Genomic DNA, 18,129 nt, shown 5'->3' on the forward strand with positions numbered 1-18,129 from the left:
GTAAAAGCTGATTTTGTCTTTTCAGAAACCTAAAACAGGGGTTATGCCCCTTATAGAAAGGTCAAATCTCTTTGGTCAAAATGTAACAAAGTTGCGCCATAATGACCCAAACATTTTCCACTATTTAAAACTTCTGTAAGTATAATGGTTTCTGAGATTATCCCATAACAAGGTGTTAGGTCAAAGGTCAAGGTCAACATACAAATTTGACCTTGAGGTATTTTTCAAAGATACATGAATTGATGATGAATGGTGAAGATCCTAGGTGTCTACGACTTACGGTTTCTGAGTTTTGGTGGCCAACCGACACCGGTTAATTTTCAGAGGGGCATAACCCTACCAATGAGTCGTTGAATCTTTTCGATCCAAATGTAACGAAGAACCGGGGTCTGGTCCTGAACAAATTTCACCCTTTGTTTTTTTTCTACCTATTACGGTTACAGTGTTGGAACGATAACAAGGTTTTTGGGTTTCGGAGGGATAACTCCGAACCGACAAAATATTTCGACTAACAGGGTGAGTTCCAGATAGGTATTCATGACACCGATACAAAGTGTGAACATGAAAGCGACACGTCTTACGGTTAACGCGGCTAAATTTGTCAAAGTTTGGCGGAAAAAGAATAATAATAATTAAAAACCAATTGTTCAAAGAACTATTGATGGTCTTTCCACAAGTAAACGCTTTTAAAACTGTTCTCACCGATGAAATTTTCTAGGGAATGTTGATTTTCATTCTGGAAAATATTTATCTTGATGATCAATAATTATATTTAGAGAGAAAAAAATATAACAAAGAATTGTGAAATAAACATTGAAATATGTGTATTACTTTCAGAAATTATCTATTCTAACCTTCCCTTTGGATTAATTGATTAAATTGTTGTTTGTTTTTCATACAGTGACAAATATTTCTAATTCATGACGAAGATACACTTAAGCAACTACAATGGTCATACAGTTTTATCTGCCTAATCGATACCTGAGTGTTCCAACATCCTGCTTTAACCGACACATTTTAGTGGTCCCAACATATACCTATCCTTGCAGAAAAAACTTGAGTATTCCGACATTTTTTCTGATTCCCCATTGTGTCGGATAACAATGGGTATGGTGTGTTGCCAGAGCCCTGTTTGTTATCAGCACTAAATCATGTTTTAGTGCTGATATCCGCCTCCTACGACGGGGACGAAGGGTTGGACTTTAGGAGGCATATTTTTTTTTTAATTTATACAATGCTTTAAATCAAGTTTAAAACTGATATTTGTTTAATTCTGTTCATATTTATAACTTATGGGTCTGTTGGTTCTACATATTTATCCTATCTATTTCAGTCATATGGAATTACTATTTTCAGTGCCTCATGATAGCTGTAATATGTTGGAATAATAGAAATCTGTGTATCAAGACATCCTTTTACATACACATGATCAATAAGAGTCCCTCCTTCTGTTGTTGGACTATCTACAAGCTGTCTGAAACCTTTTGATGACATGAAATTAAATACTGTACAACCACCTTTCAAAATATCTTGATTAAAATCACCAATTACAACAATTTTTTCTGATAAGTCTACTAACTTACATATTAATATCTCCAAGTTCTCCAAAAATTTTCCTAGACTATACTTCTGAGTTCTGTATACAGTAGCAACTAAAATATTTTTACTTGATATCTTGAAAACTATACATTCTAAGTTTGAGGCCAAGTTGCATATTTCAGTTTCTGTAGAAAGCTTGTAAAAAACACATACACCACCATGCTGCATTTCCTTTAAAGAAGAATAATAAGAATTATCATCTTCGAAAGCTAGAGATCTGGGCAAATGAAAACCATCATATCCCATCATTTCAAAGCAAATGAGTTCTTGATTAGTCCAGGTTTCAGTTAGACAAATATAATCAGCCCTTCTAAAGTCTGGATTATGCTTCAAATCTTCTGCATGAGTCTGTAAACCTTGAATGTTGTGATACATTATTTGAAAAGATTGAGTTGGTTCCTCTGCTACATCATCGATTTCAAGCAAAAATCTAGTCATTTCTGAAACACCCTTTACAATATCAGGATCACAAAAGATTTTCTTGTCTATCTTTTCAGTGTCTATGCTTTTAATGTGTAGACCAGATTTTGAGGTAACTCTGCTAAGAGCAACATATGCTTGACCATATGTGAAACATTTGTTCAGATCAACAACACATTCTTCAACTGTTAATCCTTGAACTTTGTGAATTGTGCAAGCCCAGGCTAACTTTAATGGAAACTGTTTTCGTACACAATTGCTAAAAGGAATGTCTTCACTTGAGGGTTTCAATCCAACACAGCGTTTTCCACTTATGATTTTTTGTACCTTTGCATTTCTTCCTACTCTTTCATTGTCAAAGTGAATGTATATAATACTTGGGAGGGAGTTAGACGAGAAGTCTTTGATAGATATAACAGTTCCCATTACACCATTTACTAAACCATCTGCGGTGTCCTCATTCTTGATAAGCATTACTCTTGCTCCCTCGGACAAAAGGATAGATATCGGAAGACATACATCTGACTTTGTGCAATGGACTCTTTTCAAAGTCAATTTTCCTGACGTTTTGTCTTTTTGGAAGTCTTGTGCTTCAATTAGTTTTGATTCTGTACATATCTTCATTATCATCTCCTTGTTAAAGTTATCAACCTCTGCATTTGTGGAATATATGTGCAAGGCTTCATCGGGGCCATCTCCAAAGCAGTGTGTTAGCGTTCTTTTATCCAAAAATGTCAAACTTTCATTTTTTTGCTTAACACGCAATCTATTTAGTAGTTCTGCAAACAAACCATCCTCACGTTGACGCATTATTTCATCCAACTCAGCAATTTCAAACGAATTATTCCATAGTTGATTTGAGGGATTAGAGGGGTCATCTACATACAATTTGTCTACCCTTTTTGTTTTGACAGGTGGTAACTGATAAAAATCGCCAACAGCAATTACTGAAACACCTCCAAATAAACATTTGTCTGGTCTTTTTTTCACTTGTCTAAGTCGCTCATGTACGAAAAACAACAATTTCTTATTGACCATAGAAATTTCATCAATAATCAAGATCTGCAAATTTTCTAACTTTGTTCTGAGTGAATTAATTTTGTCTTCACTGAGAGTTGCATGATCAGGTGACAGTGTTTTGAAAATTCCAAGAGCACTATGAATTGTCAATCCATGAATATTAAAAGCAGCTGTTCCAGTTGGAGCGGTTAATAGAACTGTGAGATCATCTGGATTCTCTGAAGTTTGTGCTAATATTCGAGTTGCTTCATATTGTATACACTTGATCAAGTGACTTTTACCCGTTCCAGCTCCTCCAGTGATAAATAAATGTAAAGGCTCTGGTGTTTTTCCATTTGATTTCTGAATGCACCAATCTCTTACTTTATAGAGAATTCTTCTTTGTTTCACATTCAGACTTCTTAGCCTTGGAATAATTTCATTTTTAGTGAGAGAAACCGACAGCAAATTAGTTCCAACAGATGATGAGCTCTTTTCATTATTCAAATCTGGTATTGATAAATCCTCCTCAATCACACTTGTTACTTTGCCTTCATCTATACATTCTCTTCTATTTACTTCTGCTTCTGGGCATAACTCACACCAAGCATCTTCATTCGGACCTTTTTCATTTAATTGCTTTTCTGCTTCCTCTAAATCATGACCATCTTTTACAAAATCTGACATGTTTTTGACAACAATTTCTCTTACAGAACTTAACTCATTATCTCCTTCAAATTTTACTGTACCACAGGTGAAGAAATTCTCATATGTTTGAAATAGTGGTGGTTTTAACTGTTCATCATATCTGTATGGTAAATAAAGTTGCAATATGCTTTGATAGTATTTTTCTGGTGAATTTTCTGGTGAGAAGCGTGGATATTTTATAACTGCAGGGGAAGTTCTTGTGCGCTTTCTAATGTATCCAAGTGAGCCATCAAGTTTGAAGGTTGTTTCTTTATTAATTTTTTGAGGTAATTGTGATTCTAGTATAACACTGTATTCAGAACAGAATCTTGCCAGACATATTTTGATAAAGATGTCAATGTGTGGTCTACCTTTATATCTATCAACAACATTGTTCATCCAAGTGCTATTCTCATCTTCATCTTCATTTTCACTGTCACTATCAGTCCTTTTTCTTTTTGCAGACTTACAACTTTGTTGTTTCTCCAGATCTTTCAAAGGAATGCTCATTCGACATGGATTTTCACCAACGGGTATAAATTCTACTTTCCTTGAACATTCTCTTAATCTCAATCCTGTTACTCTGAAAACAGCTTCCTGTGCACTTATCTCCCTATGGTGTAAGTAAGAAGTTCCAATTTTTTTCAAAGTCTGTTGAGCATTTAAATTTCCTTCTTCAGCTTCATTTTTGGTCTGCAGCAGTAGTAATCCTAGCTCTCGCTCAGCTTTACTTATGTAGCTTATAATATATACAACACAGGAAAATGCATCCAAAATATATTGTATGTCCATGTTTGCATCCCAAGCCCTCAAAAGGTGTGGGTTATACTGATTGGTGTATATTTCATTTGGCTGACGCTTAAGAACTACTGTATTTCGATTGGTGATGAAACAGTAACATTTTTCAAAGATTTCTTGAGTTAGTCCTGCTTTCTTGAAAATGTCAGATACTTCTAAGTTTTTATCTTCATTCTCTTTTATTACTTTCCATAAGTTTGACAACATTTCTTTTGCAAAATCTTCCTCTTCCTCTGAATCCTTATCTGGATCACTTGGTTCTGAGATAAATGTTCTATTTGAGGGAGGTCTGGGGAAATTAAAACGACATACTGTTCCTTTTTTCTTACAAGATTTTGAATGTTTTTTGCTATGTTGGTGTACTGCCATAACAATGTCATGCAACTCTTTGTCTTCCTTTTCATCTGGTATCTCACATGAAATGTACTTGTCAATAAAAGTGATAATTTCATCATTTTCAACTTCACCAAATTTTGGAGCATTCTCTACCCAAAACAAACAATGTGTGTGGGGAGAACCTCTTTGTTGAAATTCAACTCGGTAAAAATAGTCGATTATTTTCCCTATTGGTTGAGCTTCTGACATGATAACATTCTTCAGAAATTTATGGAATCTATTATCAAACATTCTTGCTGCTGTAACGGGATTGCTACAGAGAACTTTACATTTTTCATCCCATGTCATATTTTCAGTATTTCGCATGTCACCCTGTTGTTTTAAAATTGTGTCTACAATTTCTGACCATCTAAAGTCTGCAGAAGAAAAAGAACAGAAGAATGTTGGGACTCCTAACTGTCTTATCATTGCAAATATATCTTTTTGTGAACTTTGCCAATAGGGAGGAGTTCCTCGAATAGGTTTTAGATATTTTATAGCTTCATCTTTTTTAAATAATTCTTTTAAGGTTTCCTTGTTGCATAGCATTTCTCTAGTTACTTTCTTTCCTTCTTTTGAAATAGGGCATTGCTTTCTAAGAGATATCTGTACATTTGAAATCACGCTAGTGAGCTCTGTTAAATATTGACTAAAAAATATATAGGAAGTATCTCTGGCAAATCTATTTTCGACACTCATCAATCTAAGATTAAAGTACCTTCCAATAGTCAGTTTTTCATCACGGTTTTCATCAAAAGTATTTTTGCCTGAAGGAAAGTGTACAGGAAAGGTTTTAGCTTCAATTCCTGGTTCTTGAAGAACACTTAGAGGACTATTATTTTCTGCTGGAGCTATATTAAATACTTGGTCAAAGCATAAATCTAAAGCCTCTTGTCCGATATCAGCAGGTTGTAAACAAGTGTCTAACTGAACACCACGTAAACTATCATCAATGTAGCTAACTGGTTCATTTTCTATTTCTCTTTCATTGCCTGTTGTAGAAGACTTTGTCATTTCTTCTTCCTGTATTTCGTTTTCCATCACCATCTCAGTATCATCAGATTCAGATTCCTCATTTACTACTTGATCATCGTCTAATTCAGGAATTGGATTAATCCATTCATTGTTGATAGCCACATCTTTATACCATATGTTTTGATCCTTTAAATACAAAAGTGCTTGCTCTAGATGGTTTGGTCTTACAAATTGATATTTGTCATATCCTTTGTAGTTAAGCTTTCTTTTTAACTTTACCTTCAGTAATAGACTTTCATCTTCAGATCGGGGTAATATAGATGTCACTTTTTTCAAATCAGATGGCACACAAACAACAGGTCCATGAACTCCTTTTTGTCCTCCTTTTGGCAAAGCCATAATTTTCATGAATGGAATGTTCTGTGCTATAAGTTGCTGCTCTATTGAATTGAGCTGTTTTAACTCTACTGGAACATCTTCTAGTAATAGGCTATTCGAAAAGGAGTCAGCAGGTATTTTACCTTTCAACATTTTACGATGGCAAGTATAACAGATCCATAGACTTGTTCTACATGTTCCTTCAAAGGCACAATTTGTCTTACAATTATCTGTGCATTTGTGTTCATATTTATTTGTTGTAACTGAATCAAATATAGAATTATCGTAAGATTCTTTCTTGCAGATCTGAACCTGTTTTTCAAAAAACAGTCTCAAACAACAAGCACAAACACATTCTGGACCTTTTTTAACTTCATCTTTAAATTTTCTTATTACCTCAGTTATTTGCTTGTTTTCTACCTGAAGACTTTCACGACGTACTGATGTTTGTTGTTTAATCTTAATTCTGTGTGCATCATCATTTGCATACTTGAGTATACTTGCTTGTTTCACATGTTCCTTGTGCTTTTCATCTGTTTTATACTTGTGTATACTTTCTTGTTTCACATGTTCCTTGTGCTTTGCATCTGCTTTATACTTGTATATACTTTCTTGTTTTACATGTTCCTTGTGCTTTTCATCTACTTTATATTTGTGTATACTTGCTTGTTTCACATGTTCATTGTGCTTTTCATCTGTTTTATACTTGTGTATACTTGCTTGTTTCACATGTTCATTGTGCTTTTCATCCGTTTTATACTTGTGTATACTTGCTTGTTTCACATGTTCATTGTGCTTTTCATCTGTTTTATACTTGTGTATACTTGCTTGTTTCACATGTTCATTGTGCTTTTCATCTGCTTTATACTTGTGTACACTTGATTGTTTCAGCTTTTCCCTGTACTCATTGTCTTCATTATATTTCTCAATTCCTGCTTGTTTTAAATTCTCTCTGTATGTTTCATTTTCTTCATATTTTTTAATACCTGAACATATTTTTTTTGAACGTATTCCTTCATTCTCCTGATATTTTCTTTTTGATGCTTCTATCTTTCTAGCTCTAAATTTATCATCTGTCATGTACCTGATCCTTTCTTTTTCATTTTTTAACACTTTTGATTCAGTATTGTTGAGGGAGTCATTCATCTGGTCTTCATCAATTTTAATTTTTTTTGTTGTTACCTTAGATTTCCTTGAAATTTCATACTTTGTCTCATGTTCTTGTCTAGATTGTAATCCATTTGTTGACATAGCTATAGTCTTTTGTTTTACAGCTGTGACAACTTCATAATGATTGATATCTCCATTATGTTGAAGATAAATTGCTTGATCATTAACAAAATTGTTGCTACATATTTGAGAAGAAGAATATTTAATCCATGAGTTGTTATAAAAAGTATAAATGTCTGTTTTAAGAAGGTCAGCACAAGCTACTATTTCCAGTTCAGTTCCCCATACATTATTTTCTTCCATTCTGAGAGTTTGTATATGCTCTTCTACAGTTTTAAATCTTGGCTGTAAAAATGACTTGAAAACTTCTGCATTTCTTAACAAATGATCAACTATTGCATTTCGTATGTCTCCAAAATATTCTTGTCTATTAGATAGTGAATATGAAATGGCTCGAAATAGACAATTTCCATCACCTGTGATAGTTTTGCAAGCAGTTGGTTGACCTATGTTATAACAATTTGAAGAATTGTGTTTGGATATTTTTTTGGTTGGTATATTCACAATTTTACAAAGCTTCTTCTTTACAAGTGTATTCAAGGGTATAAAATCATAAAAACATTCTGCTGTAGATAATATCTCAATATCAGATTCACAATCATTAATAACCTCATCAATGTGTACTTCGTTATCTTTCTCAATGCCATTACTGCAAATGTTCACCTTGAATACTTCTTGTGATATATTGGTGATCGGAGTAATATTTTCTCGTGTTTTAGGAAGCTTATTTTGGTTTCCAGTTTCTAAAATTTCAGACAATCTTAATTCACTGGGGATTAATGGTTTATGACTTTCTGAGTTAGTTTTTATCTTAGGTTCTTGTCCAAAAAAACTAATACTGACTCCTGTTACCTCAAACCATTGATTTTGACTTGCACCAGCCATCATGTTGCAACAGTACTGGTATAGGTGATCCAGATTGCTTAACTTTAAAAGTAAACTTTTACCATCGCTGTCCTTTAATCCAAGCTCATTTCGTGCATGAGAATCAAACAAAAGTAAATCTTGATGATGTTTCAAGGCTAAAAAAGTAGTGTCATATGCACATATAAAGCAAGCATCATAGTCTATGAGAGACTCTTGTAAAGCTTGGTCTAAAGGTAAGGAATTTCCAAATTCACTAAAATCTATAGTTCCAGAAGTATCTACAACAGCTGTAATTGATTCTTTTCTTGATATTTTCAGTAATGTTCCTGACATGTCAATCATGTCTGGTAGGTCTGATACAAGTAAATGAATATTATCACCATGAATACGGTTATATATTTTGTTTCCATCTATCAAAACATTGTCTAAATAAATCTGATTCCAATCATTTAAATCTTTAAATTTACTATGGACAAGAGCTGATAAACAGTTTGCAACACATTGCTTCCCACTATTAATTCCAAATCTGATATCACCTTGATGAAAACTACCTTGAACTATCCAATTATCCGAACGTGATCTTCTAACTTCTATACAGTTTTCAGGTATTGTTCTTTTGTTCTTTTGACTATATAGCTTCAACAAATTATCATCTTGTTCAAATTCTGAAAACCCATTTAAACCAATCTGTTTATTTTCTTTTTCATCAATTATGTTTCCAATATTATTCAAGAATTCACGGCTATTTGTCTGTTCATTTTTTGCATCATTTGATTTTTTTGATAAGTTTGTAACCAATTGGATTGTATCATTTAAATTTGAAACCATTGATTCTTTTAAATTGTGTGTGCTTTTAGAACTCTGTTTTGATTTCATTGATTCATAACCAAGATTTCTTTTAACCTTTCCATAATCCAGATTTGTTCCAATTGATTCAAAATCCAGCTTTTTATTAATTGATTCAAAATCCAGCTTTTTTTGACTCTGGTCAATATTTATGGGACAGTTTATAGAGTTGACGCTCTGATCAATACTTATGGGACAGTTTATAGAGTTGACGCTCTGATCTGGTTCTATAGGATAGTTTATAGAGTTGACGCTCTGATCTGGTTTTATAGGACAGTTTATAGAGTTGACGCTCTGATCTGGTTCTATAGGGCAGTTTATAGAGTTGATGCTCTGATCTGGTTCTATAGGATAGTTTATAGAGTTGACGCTCTGATCTAGTTCTATGGGACAGTTTATAGAGTTGACGCTCTGATCTGGTTCTATAGGACAGTTTATAGAGTTGACACTCTGATCAATATTTATAGGACAGTTTATAGAGTTGACGCTCTGATCTGGTTCTATAGGACAGTTTATAGAGCTGACGCTCTGATCATTATTTATAGGACAGTTTATAGAGTTGACGCTCTGATCTGGTTCTATAGGACAGTTTATAGAGCTGACACTCTGATCAATATTTATAGGACAGTTTATAGAGTTGACGCTCTGATCTGGTTCTATAGGACAGTTTATAGAGTTGACGCTCTGATGTGGTTCTATAGGACAGTTTATAGAGTTGACGCTCTCATTATTATTTATAGGACAGTTTAAAGAGGTGCCGCTCTGATTGACCGTAGAGATGAGGTTTTTGTCATCAGTCTGCTTTTCTCTTCTCTCTCTCATTCGGTCTCGTTGCTCTTTTCTTTTAGTAAAATCACTTTTCTTTTTACCTCTACGGGTCATTGTCTACAAAATAAAACAAAAAAACAAATTCAAATAACCCTAAATATTATCAATTTTATAGTGAATAAAAATAAAGCAAATTCAAATTTCTGGAATATGAGCACATTGTGTAAACTAATAAGCAAAAAAATAATATATGTAACACAAAGGGATAGTTCACAAAGCATTCCTTTGTAAAATTAAAGCCAAGGCTTTGTGTTGAAGGACGTACTTTGACCTGTAATTGTTTAATTTTTAGACGTTGTGACTTGGATGTAGAGTTGTCTTATTGGCCCTCATACCATATCTTCTTTTTTTTATGAGCTATGAGATACAGGGGAGTGGATACAGACAGGAGAAAGGAACTGTAATTAAATATAAAAAAAATCTGTATTTAGTACTAAATAAATGATAAAATGACATCAATATTTAGTGTGAATTTTAGATATTATTTGATTCATGAACTTAGTTTGATTGTTCCAATAGATATGATTGATTCAGTAATATTTGGACACTTAAGTATCATTTTACCATGATTATCATTATCTCCTCAAATGTAACTTTTTTACATCAGAAATGTATAAATACTTATATACTAGATAAAAATTCACAAACCATTATAATATTTGTAAGTGCATGTAACTTATAAATTTATACATCTTAAAATCTAAGCTTATAAATGAAAAAGCGGTTTATCAGAATAAAAAATATATACATAGAGTAGAGACCATGGAGGTAACTGCAAGAAGATCTCTAAAAATTTGCATAGCAAATATGTCATGATGTTAACATAAATATTAATACACAGGCAAGCACAGGCAATGATATAAGTATATCGACAATTTTTCTAGGTTTGATTTCATGTCATAATATTAATTAACAAATATGTTAGTTTTCTCGTTTGAATTGTTTTACATTGTCATATTGGGGCCTTTAATACCTGACTATGCGGTATGGGCTTTGCTCATTGTTAAAGGCCGTACGGTGACCTATAGTTGTTAATGTCTGTGTCATTTTGGTCTCTTGTGGACAGTTGTCTCATTGGCAATCATACCACATCTTCTTTTTTTATATATAATCCTTTTAACTGTATTTGATTTGTTTTGTGATTGAACAAGTTAAAAAAAAAAGGAATCTTCACAGTGGCTGCCTAGTTTCTCTTTCCTATATAATAACTGCACAAACTTAGCTCATCCCAGTTAACATGGTTAAGGTTTACATTGAAGTCCACATGAATAAATTGGAATGAGTTGAATTACCATTTACTATGAATTCAATAATAAATCAATGTTTATAAGCTTATTTTGACCAAAAAAAATCAAAACTGACTGCTTATAATGAAATATTTTGCAATTTCACTTTAAGAAAGTTTTGAAACATACACATAATTGTATTTGAATTTTTTGCCAACTATGTTACTAAACATGCTACTTCAACATCTGAAAAAGCTGTATTAACTTACCACAACTATTTCAGTTCTTGATATAAATAAGCTCTTATAGTTGCATTCAAAAGTAAGAAAAAACTCTGTCACTCAACAAGTCAGAACTGAAGAAATACCTGTAAAAAGAGGTGTTATCAGTACATGGTAAGTTACTTTATCATGTTTATCTTTCAAATTTTATCATTTTCAATCAAATTTGAGAAAAAAAAAAGAAAAAAAATCAATATACTTTTATTTTAATATTTTCTGTCCTTTTATTAAATAAAATAAAATCTGCTTATGAGAACCTTTAAATACAATTCAGGGTTGCTTGTACATTTGATGAGTTTATATTATGTTCTATATATTTTATAACTAATTTTCAAATTTTTGGGATGAAATTTCTGTAGTAAACATTGTCATGGCCCAGATATTGTGGTTAAATGCTTTGAAATCTTAATTGGCTAAATAAGCTTACCACAATGTTAACTATAAGTTCCCAAATAAATGTAACCAGTTTTACATTCAGCTTCTAATGTAGTCAAGAACCTCTGCCACTCCAACAACACAAACTGAAGAAATACCTGTAAATAGTACATGTATTTATTTATATAGCAGTGTTGACAACAGACTTGGGGTAATTGTAATTGTAATCATTAATCAGCTGTAATTGATTACAATTTTTCAAGTAATCATTGTAATCATTAATCAGCCAAAAATCAAAATTTATGAAAATTGTAAAAAATTTACTATAAAGGACAATAACTCCTAAAGGGTAAAAATTGACCACTTTGGTCAAGTTGACTTATTTGTACCTCTTACTTTGCTGTACATTATTACTATTTACAGTTTATCTCTATCTATAATAATATTCAAGATACATTGTAATAACCAAAAGCTGAAAAATTTTCTTAAAATTACAAATTCAGGGGCAGCAGCCCAACAACAAGTTGCCCGATTGGTCTGAAAATTTCAGGGCAGATAGATCTTGACCTAATGAACAATTTTATTCACAGTAGATTTTCTCTAAATGCTTTGGTTTCAGAGATATGAACAAAAAACTGCATTTTACCCTATGTACTAATTTTAGCCATGTCCGCCATCTTGGTTCACGGGCGGGGTCATCGTACACATTTTTTAAACTAAATACCCATATGATGATTGCGGACAAGTTTGGTTAAATTTGTCTCTGTAGCTTCAGAGGAGAAGATTTTTGTAAATGATTACAAAAATTAACAAATAAATTGTTAAAAATTTACTATAAAGGGCAATGACTCCTTAAGGGGTCAACTGACCATTTTGGTCATGTTGACTTATTTGTAGATCTTACTTTGCTGAACATTATTGCTGTTTACAGTTTATCTCTTATCTATAATAATATTCAAGATAATAACCAACCAGATGCTCCGCAGGGTGCGGCTGTATACGACCGCAGAGGTCGAACCCTGAACAGTTGGGGCAAGTATGGACACAACATTTAAGCTTGATACAGCTCTGAATTTGGATTGTGATAAAATAGTTGACACAACATAGGTTTCTGTCACAGAATGAATGTGGTCTAAGAACTTAAACTCAAAAAATAAAAATTTTTAAATTGGACATTTACCTATTATGGTTCAATATCAAATATCTAAATACATGGTTAGATTCAGCATATCATAGAACCCCAAGAATTCAATTTTTGATGAAATCAAATAATGTTAAATTTTAGACCCTTTAGACCTCAATGTGGACCAACTTGTTAACCGGGACCAAATATTAATTAACAGCTGTGCCATGAGCGCATGATACGCACGACGTCTTGTGTGGAAGTTTTATGCAATAATCATAAATAGTTTCTGAGAAAGTTTTAAGCAATAACCATATATTGTTTTTGAGACACGGCGGGACATGTGAAACCCCCTACCCTGTTTTTTTTTTACAAAAAACTAAACATCACTAAAATAAAATTTTGAATCAAAACCAAAAACTATACAGATCTTTAGATTAATATAACAAAGAAGTGTGTAAAGTTTTAAGCAATAATCATAAATTATTTTGAGATACGGCGTGACATGTAAAAAAAACCTCCCCTGTTTAACAAAATACTCAATAACTCCAAAATAAAGTTTTAAATCATCACCAAAAAGTATACAGATCTTTAGATTAATATAACAAAGAAGTGTGTAAAGTTTTAAGCAATAATCATAAATTGTTTTTGAGATACGGCACAACATGTAAAAAAACCCTCCCCCTTTTTTACAAAATACTCAATAACTCAAAAATGAAATTTTGAATCATCACCAAAAAGTATACAGATCTTTAGATTAATATAACAAAGACATGTGTAAAGTTTTAAGCAATAATCATAAATCGTTTTTAAAATATGGTGCGACATGTAAAAAAACCCTCCCCCTTTTTTACAAAATTACTCAATAACTCAAAAATAAAATTTTGAATCATCACCAAAAAGTATACAGATATTTAGATTAATATAACTAAGAAGTTTTTAAAGTTTTAAGCCATAATCAAGAATCGTTTTTGAGATACGGTGCGATATGTGAAAAAAACACACCCCTGTTTTAGTTACAAAGTGCCATAACTCAAAAAGTTTTTATTTTATTTTCACCAAAAAGTATACAGATCATTTGACCATCATAAGAAACAACTATTTTAAGTTTCATGAAATTTGGATGAGTCGTTCTCAAGTTACGGTGCGACATGTTTACGCCGGACAGACGGAAGGACGGACAGACGGACGGACAGATGGACAGACACCGGACATTTGTATACCATAATACGTCCCGTCAAAGATATGAAAAATTGTTAAAAAATGACTATAAAGGGTAATAACTCCTTAAGGGGTCAACTGACCATTTTGGTCATGTTTAACTTATTTGTAGATCTTACATCTTTGCTGAACATAATTGCTGTTTACAGTTTATCTCTATCTAAAGATATTGTGCGAAAACCAAGATAAATGCTTATTTGGGCCCTTTTTGGCCTCTTATTCCTAAACTGTTGGAACCAAAACACCCAAAATCAATCCCAACCTTCCTTTTATGGTTATAAACCTTGTGTTTAAATTTCATAGATTTCTATTTACTTTTACTAAAGTTAGAGTGCGAAAAGCAAATGTCTTCGGACGACAACGACGAAGACGACGACACCAATGTGATACCAATATAGGACCAAAAATTTTTCAATTTTTGCGGTCGTATAATAATGCCAAAATGTCCTTAAAATTACCAATTTAGGGCTGCAACCCAAAAACGGGTTCTCCGATTCATCTGAAAATTTCAGGGCAGATAGATCTTGACCGGATAAACAATTTTACCCTTGTCAGATTTGCTCTAAAAACTTGGGTTTCAGAGATACGAGCCATAAACTGCATTTTACCCTATGTACTATTTTTAGCCATGTCTGCCATCTTGGTTTGCGAACGGGTCATCGGACACAATTTTAAAACAAGATACCATAATGAAGATTGACGACAGTTTTGGTTAAATTTGTCTTAGTAGTTTCAGAGAAGAATATTTTTGTAAAAGAGTACAAAAAGATATGAAAAATTGTTAAAAAATGACTATAAAGGGTAATAACTCCTTAAGGGGTCAACTGACCATTTTGGTCATGTTTAACTTATTTGTAGATCTTACATCTTTGCTGAACATAATTGCTGTTTACAGTTTATCTCTATCTATAATCATATTCAAGATACAAGTAATAACCAAAAACTAACAACGGTTTGTCTGATTCATCTGAAAATTTCAGGGCAGATAGATTTTTACCTGATTTACAAGTTTACTCGTTTCAGATTTGCTCTAAATGCTTTGGTTTCAGAGACATAAGCCAAAATCTAAATTTTACTGCTACATTGTTGTTCTATTTTTAGCCATGGCGGCCATTTTGGTTGATTGGCCTGGTCACCAGATACAATTTTAAAACTAAATACCCCAAGGATGAGTGTAGCCAAGTTTGGTTTAATTTGGCCCAGAAGTTTCAGAGGAGAAGATTTTTGTAAAAGTAAACTTATACAAGTAAATTTATGAGAAAATTAAGGGGAGATTATTCAAACATTATTTATTTACTTATACATGTTATATGTGTATATCTTTTTTTACTTCTTCAAGTAAATAAAATTAACTTGTATAAGTAGTACCCCTGACTGTTTGGAATGTTCTGTAAAATTTTACTGAGTTTGTTAATGCAAAATATATTTTATACTCCTAAAAGTAAAAGGACGCTGATTTTATGGAGAAATCAGCTAAACATTTTAATAAAGCTGTAAGGCCTTTTTTTTTTAATTAGTTGGTTTACGGACAACTAGTGTCAAAGGTTAGGGTCGGAGGAGGTAAAAAAAATAAAAATAAAATAGCAATCGTAGATTTTTTTTTTGTTCACGTATAACTGTTCTGAAAAATTTGAGTCGGAGGAAAAAAAAAAAAAAAAATGCTGTTCATTCATGACATTACAGGGGTTGAGGAGGAGAAATAGTTTAGCTCTTATCTTGATATGCTTTGCATTTGATGGATGGATGGTCAATTGTTGTTTAATGTCTAGTGGCTAATCAGATGCATAATTAGGATGAGAATATGATAATGAGAAATGAAATGCTAAACTGACACACTGAGCCAGAATTTAAATGTGCTAGCTCACAAGGTAACAGTTCCCCCAAAGATATGTTACCTTACCCAAACACATTATTCTGACTCCTTTAATAATTGCAATTGCAGCGTGCTTGGCGAAGAAGCAGCAGATACCAATTTTTAAGTCTTTGATTTGACCGGGTCAAGGTTCAAACCCAAGATCTCTCACTCTCCAGGTGAACACAATACCATCACATTTAAGGTGCACGTGGTCTTCACGTATGAATATATGTGCATGTTTGACCCAAAAATCTTTTGAGGACAATATACTTGACATAAACAAATTTCTTTGATTTATGAAATGTTTGATAATCAACTGTGTTCATGATCCTATCATGCTGATGAAGAAATATATATTTTGTACAGACAAGAAATTTGTTAGCATCTATTTAATATTCAACTGAAAGTAGATGAAGCCGTCAGAATCCATGGTCCTCCCTCGTTGGGTTTTTGAATTCGTCTGCGTCATTTCGAAGCTTTTCAAAATACGCCGTTCACTACAAACGCTTTATTGACACAGACAAAACGTTTTGGAACGCCTTGGATTTTTTTATTCACAGCACTCGAAAAATCGGGTCGGCGGAATAAAAAACAACACGAAATCAAAATTTTAATTTTATTTCACTTTTAAACAAAATCAGGTCGGCGGATCCGTAAACCAACTAATTAAAAAAAAAAGGCCTAAAATTCAAACTGCAAATATGAGTTCAGCATTATGACGTGGATGTAAGGCATCGAAGAAAAAAGTATAATTATTAATAGCCTTAGAAGACATTACATGTCATAATTATTTGCATTGATTTGGACTACATGTATAGGGTCAACCAGTTCACGCCAAGTTAAAAATGACCAAAAACTATCATGTATTTATAATAACAGGAATGAAAACAAATATAATTGTGTGATGAATGCACAACTGTACAGGGTTCAAATCAGGTACATGTTATAATAGTTACTTCTAACAAAGACATACAGACTCATCTTTAGAAGGCAAATTATTTCAGGGCCGGTGATGAATCCGGGACTGTTGGCCCTGATTCAAGTTTGCCCTAGTACCTGTTCGCCCTGATACCTGTTCGAACAGGGTCCATTCGCATTGATTTTTTTTTTTAATTGTTGTCTAGTCGCATAATTTTTTAAAAGTATTTGAACAAAATATCATGAATATGTGAAAATTTGTTGAAAAATGACAGAATATTAATATTGCTGCAATCAATTTATCATTTTCCCTTTGATTTGCAGAGTCAAGAGAGTAGAATACTAGAATACAATGTATTTATAGAATAAGTAATCGAAGAATTCAAATAGAGAAAAATATTCAACGAGTTACGAGTGACCAAATAACATATTAATTTACGATGCGCGCATGAGATAAATATCAGTTTTTATTTCACTGGGGAAAAAATGTAATTCATTGCAACCAATGTAATAATAATCTGTATTGATATTTGTTAACAAAATAATTGCATCATGAATTAATGTATGCAGTATAACTGCGATTAGTCTGAGAGATATTTTGAATATATATAATAAACTTATTCAGACATTTCTTTGGTTTATATTCTTAATTTCAAGCTGAATATTTTATAAAAACAAATAGTTTGTTTTTATTATTAATCCATCAACATGATCAAAAGACAAGTTTCACAATAATCAGTGATCCGAATTATTTTGTCATTGAACAATCAATGATCCTAAACAAGCCGTAAACTATTAAATATTTCCATGTTTCCATAAATTTCAAGAATATATACAATGTACATGTACCAAAGAAATGTCTGAATAAGTTTATTCAACTTCAAATCCCTGAATATTAATATTTTTTAAGTAGGGCGAACAGACTCTATGGGCAAACATACTCAGGGCTAACAGACTCAGGGCGAACATGTTAACTATTAAGCCGAACGGACCCAATACCGGCAATGACTAGTCAAAATAATTATAACCTCTTGGAAGGCTATTTAAAGTTTTTGCTTTAACACCTTCCTGGGTTTACCCGGTTGATGTAAGGCGTCAAAGAAAAAAAACATTATAGCTTTTCTAGAA

At 32.6% G+C, this 18,129-nt stretch overlaps 1 protein-coding gene across 1 annotated transcript in view; it reads left to right on the forward strand.

The window, feature by feature from the left end:
- Positions 1-18,129, forward strand: part of LOC143046333 (solute carrier family 38 member 10-like) — a 113,863-nt gene that overhangs the window by 52,139 nt on the left and 43,595 nt on the right. The window lies entirely within an intron of this gene.

The sequence above is a fragment of the Mytilus galloprovincialis genome, chromosome 9 (genome assembly GCF_965363235.1).
Source record: "Mytilus galloprovincialis chromosome 9, xbMytGall1.hap1.1, whole genome shotgun sequence".
Lineage (NCBI taxonomy): Eukaryota > Metazoa > Mollusca > Bivalvia > Mytilida > Mytilidae > Mytilus > Mytilus galloprovincialis.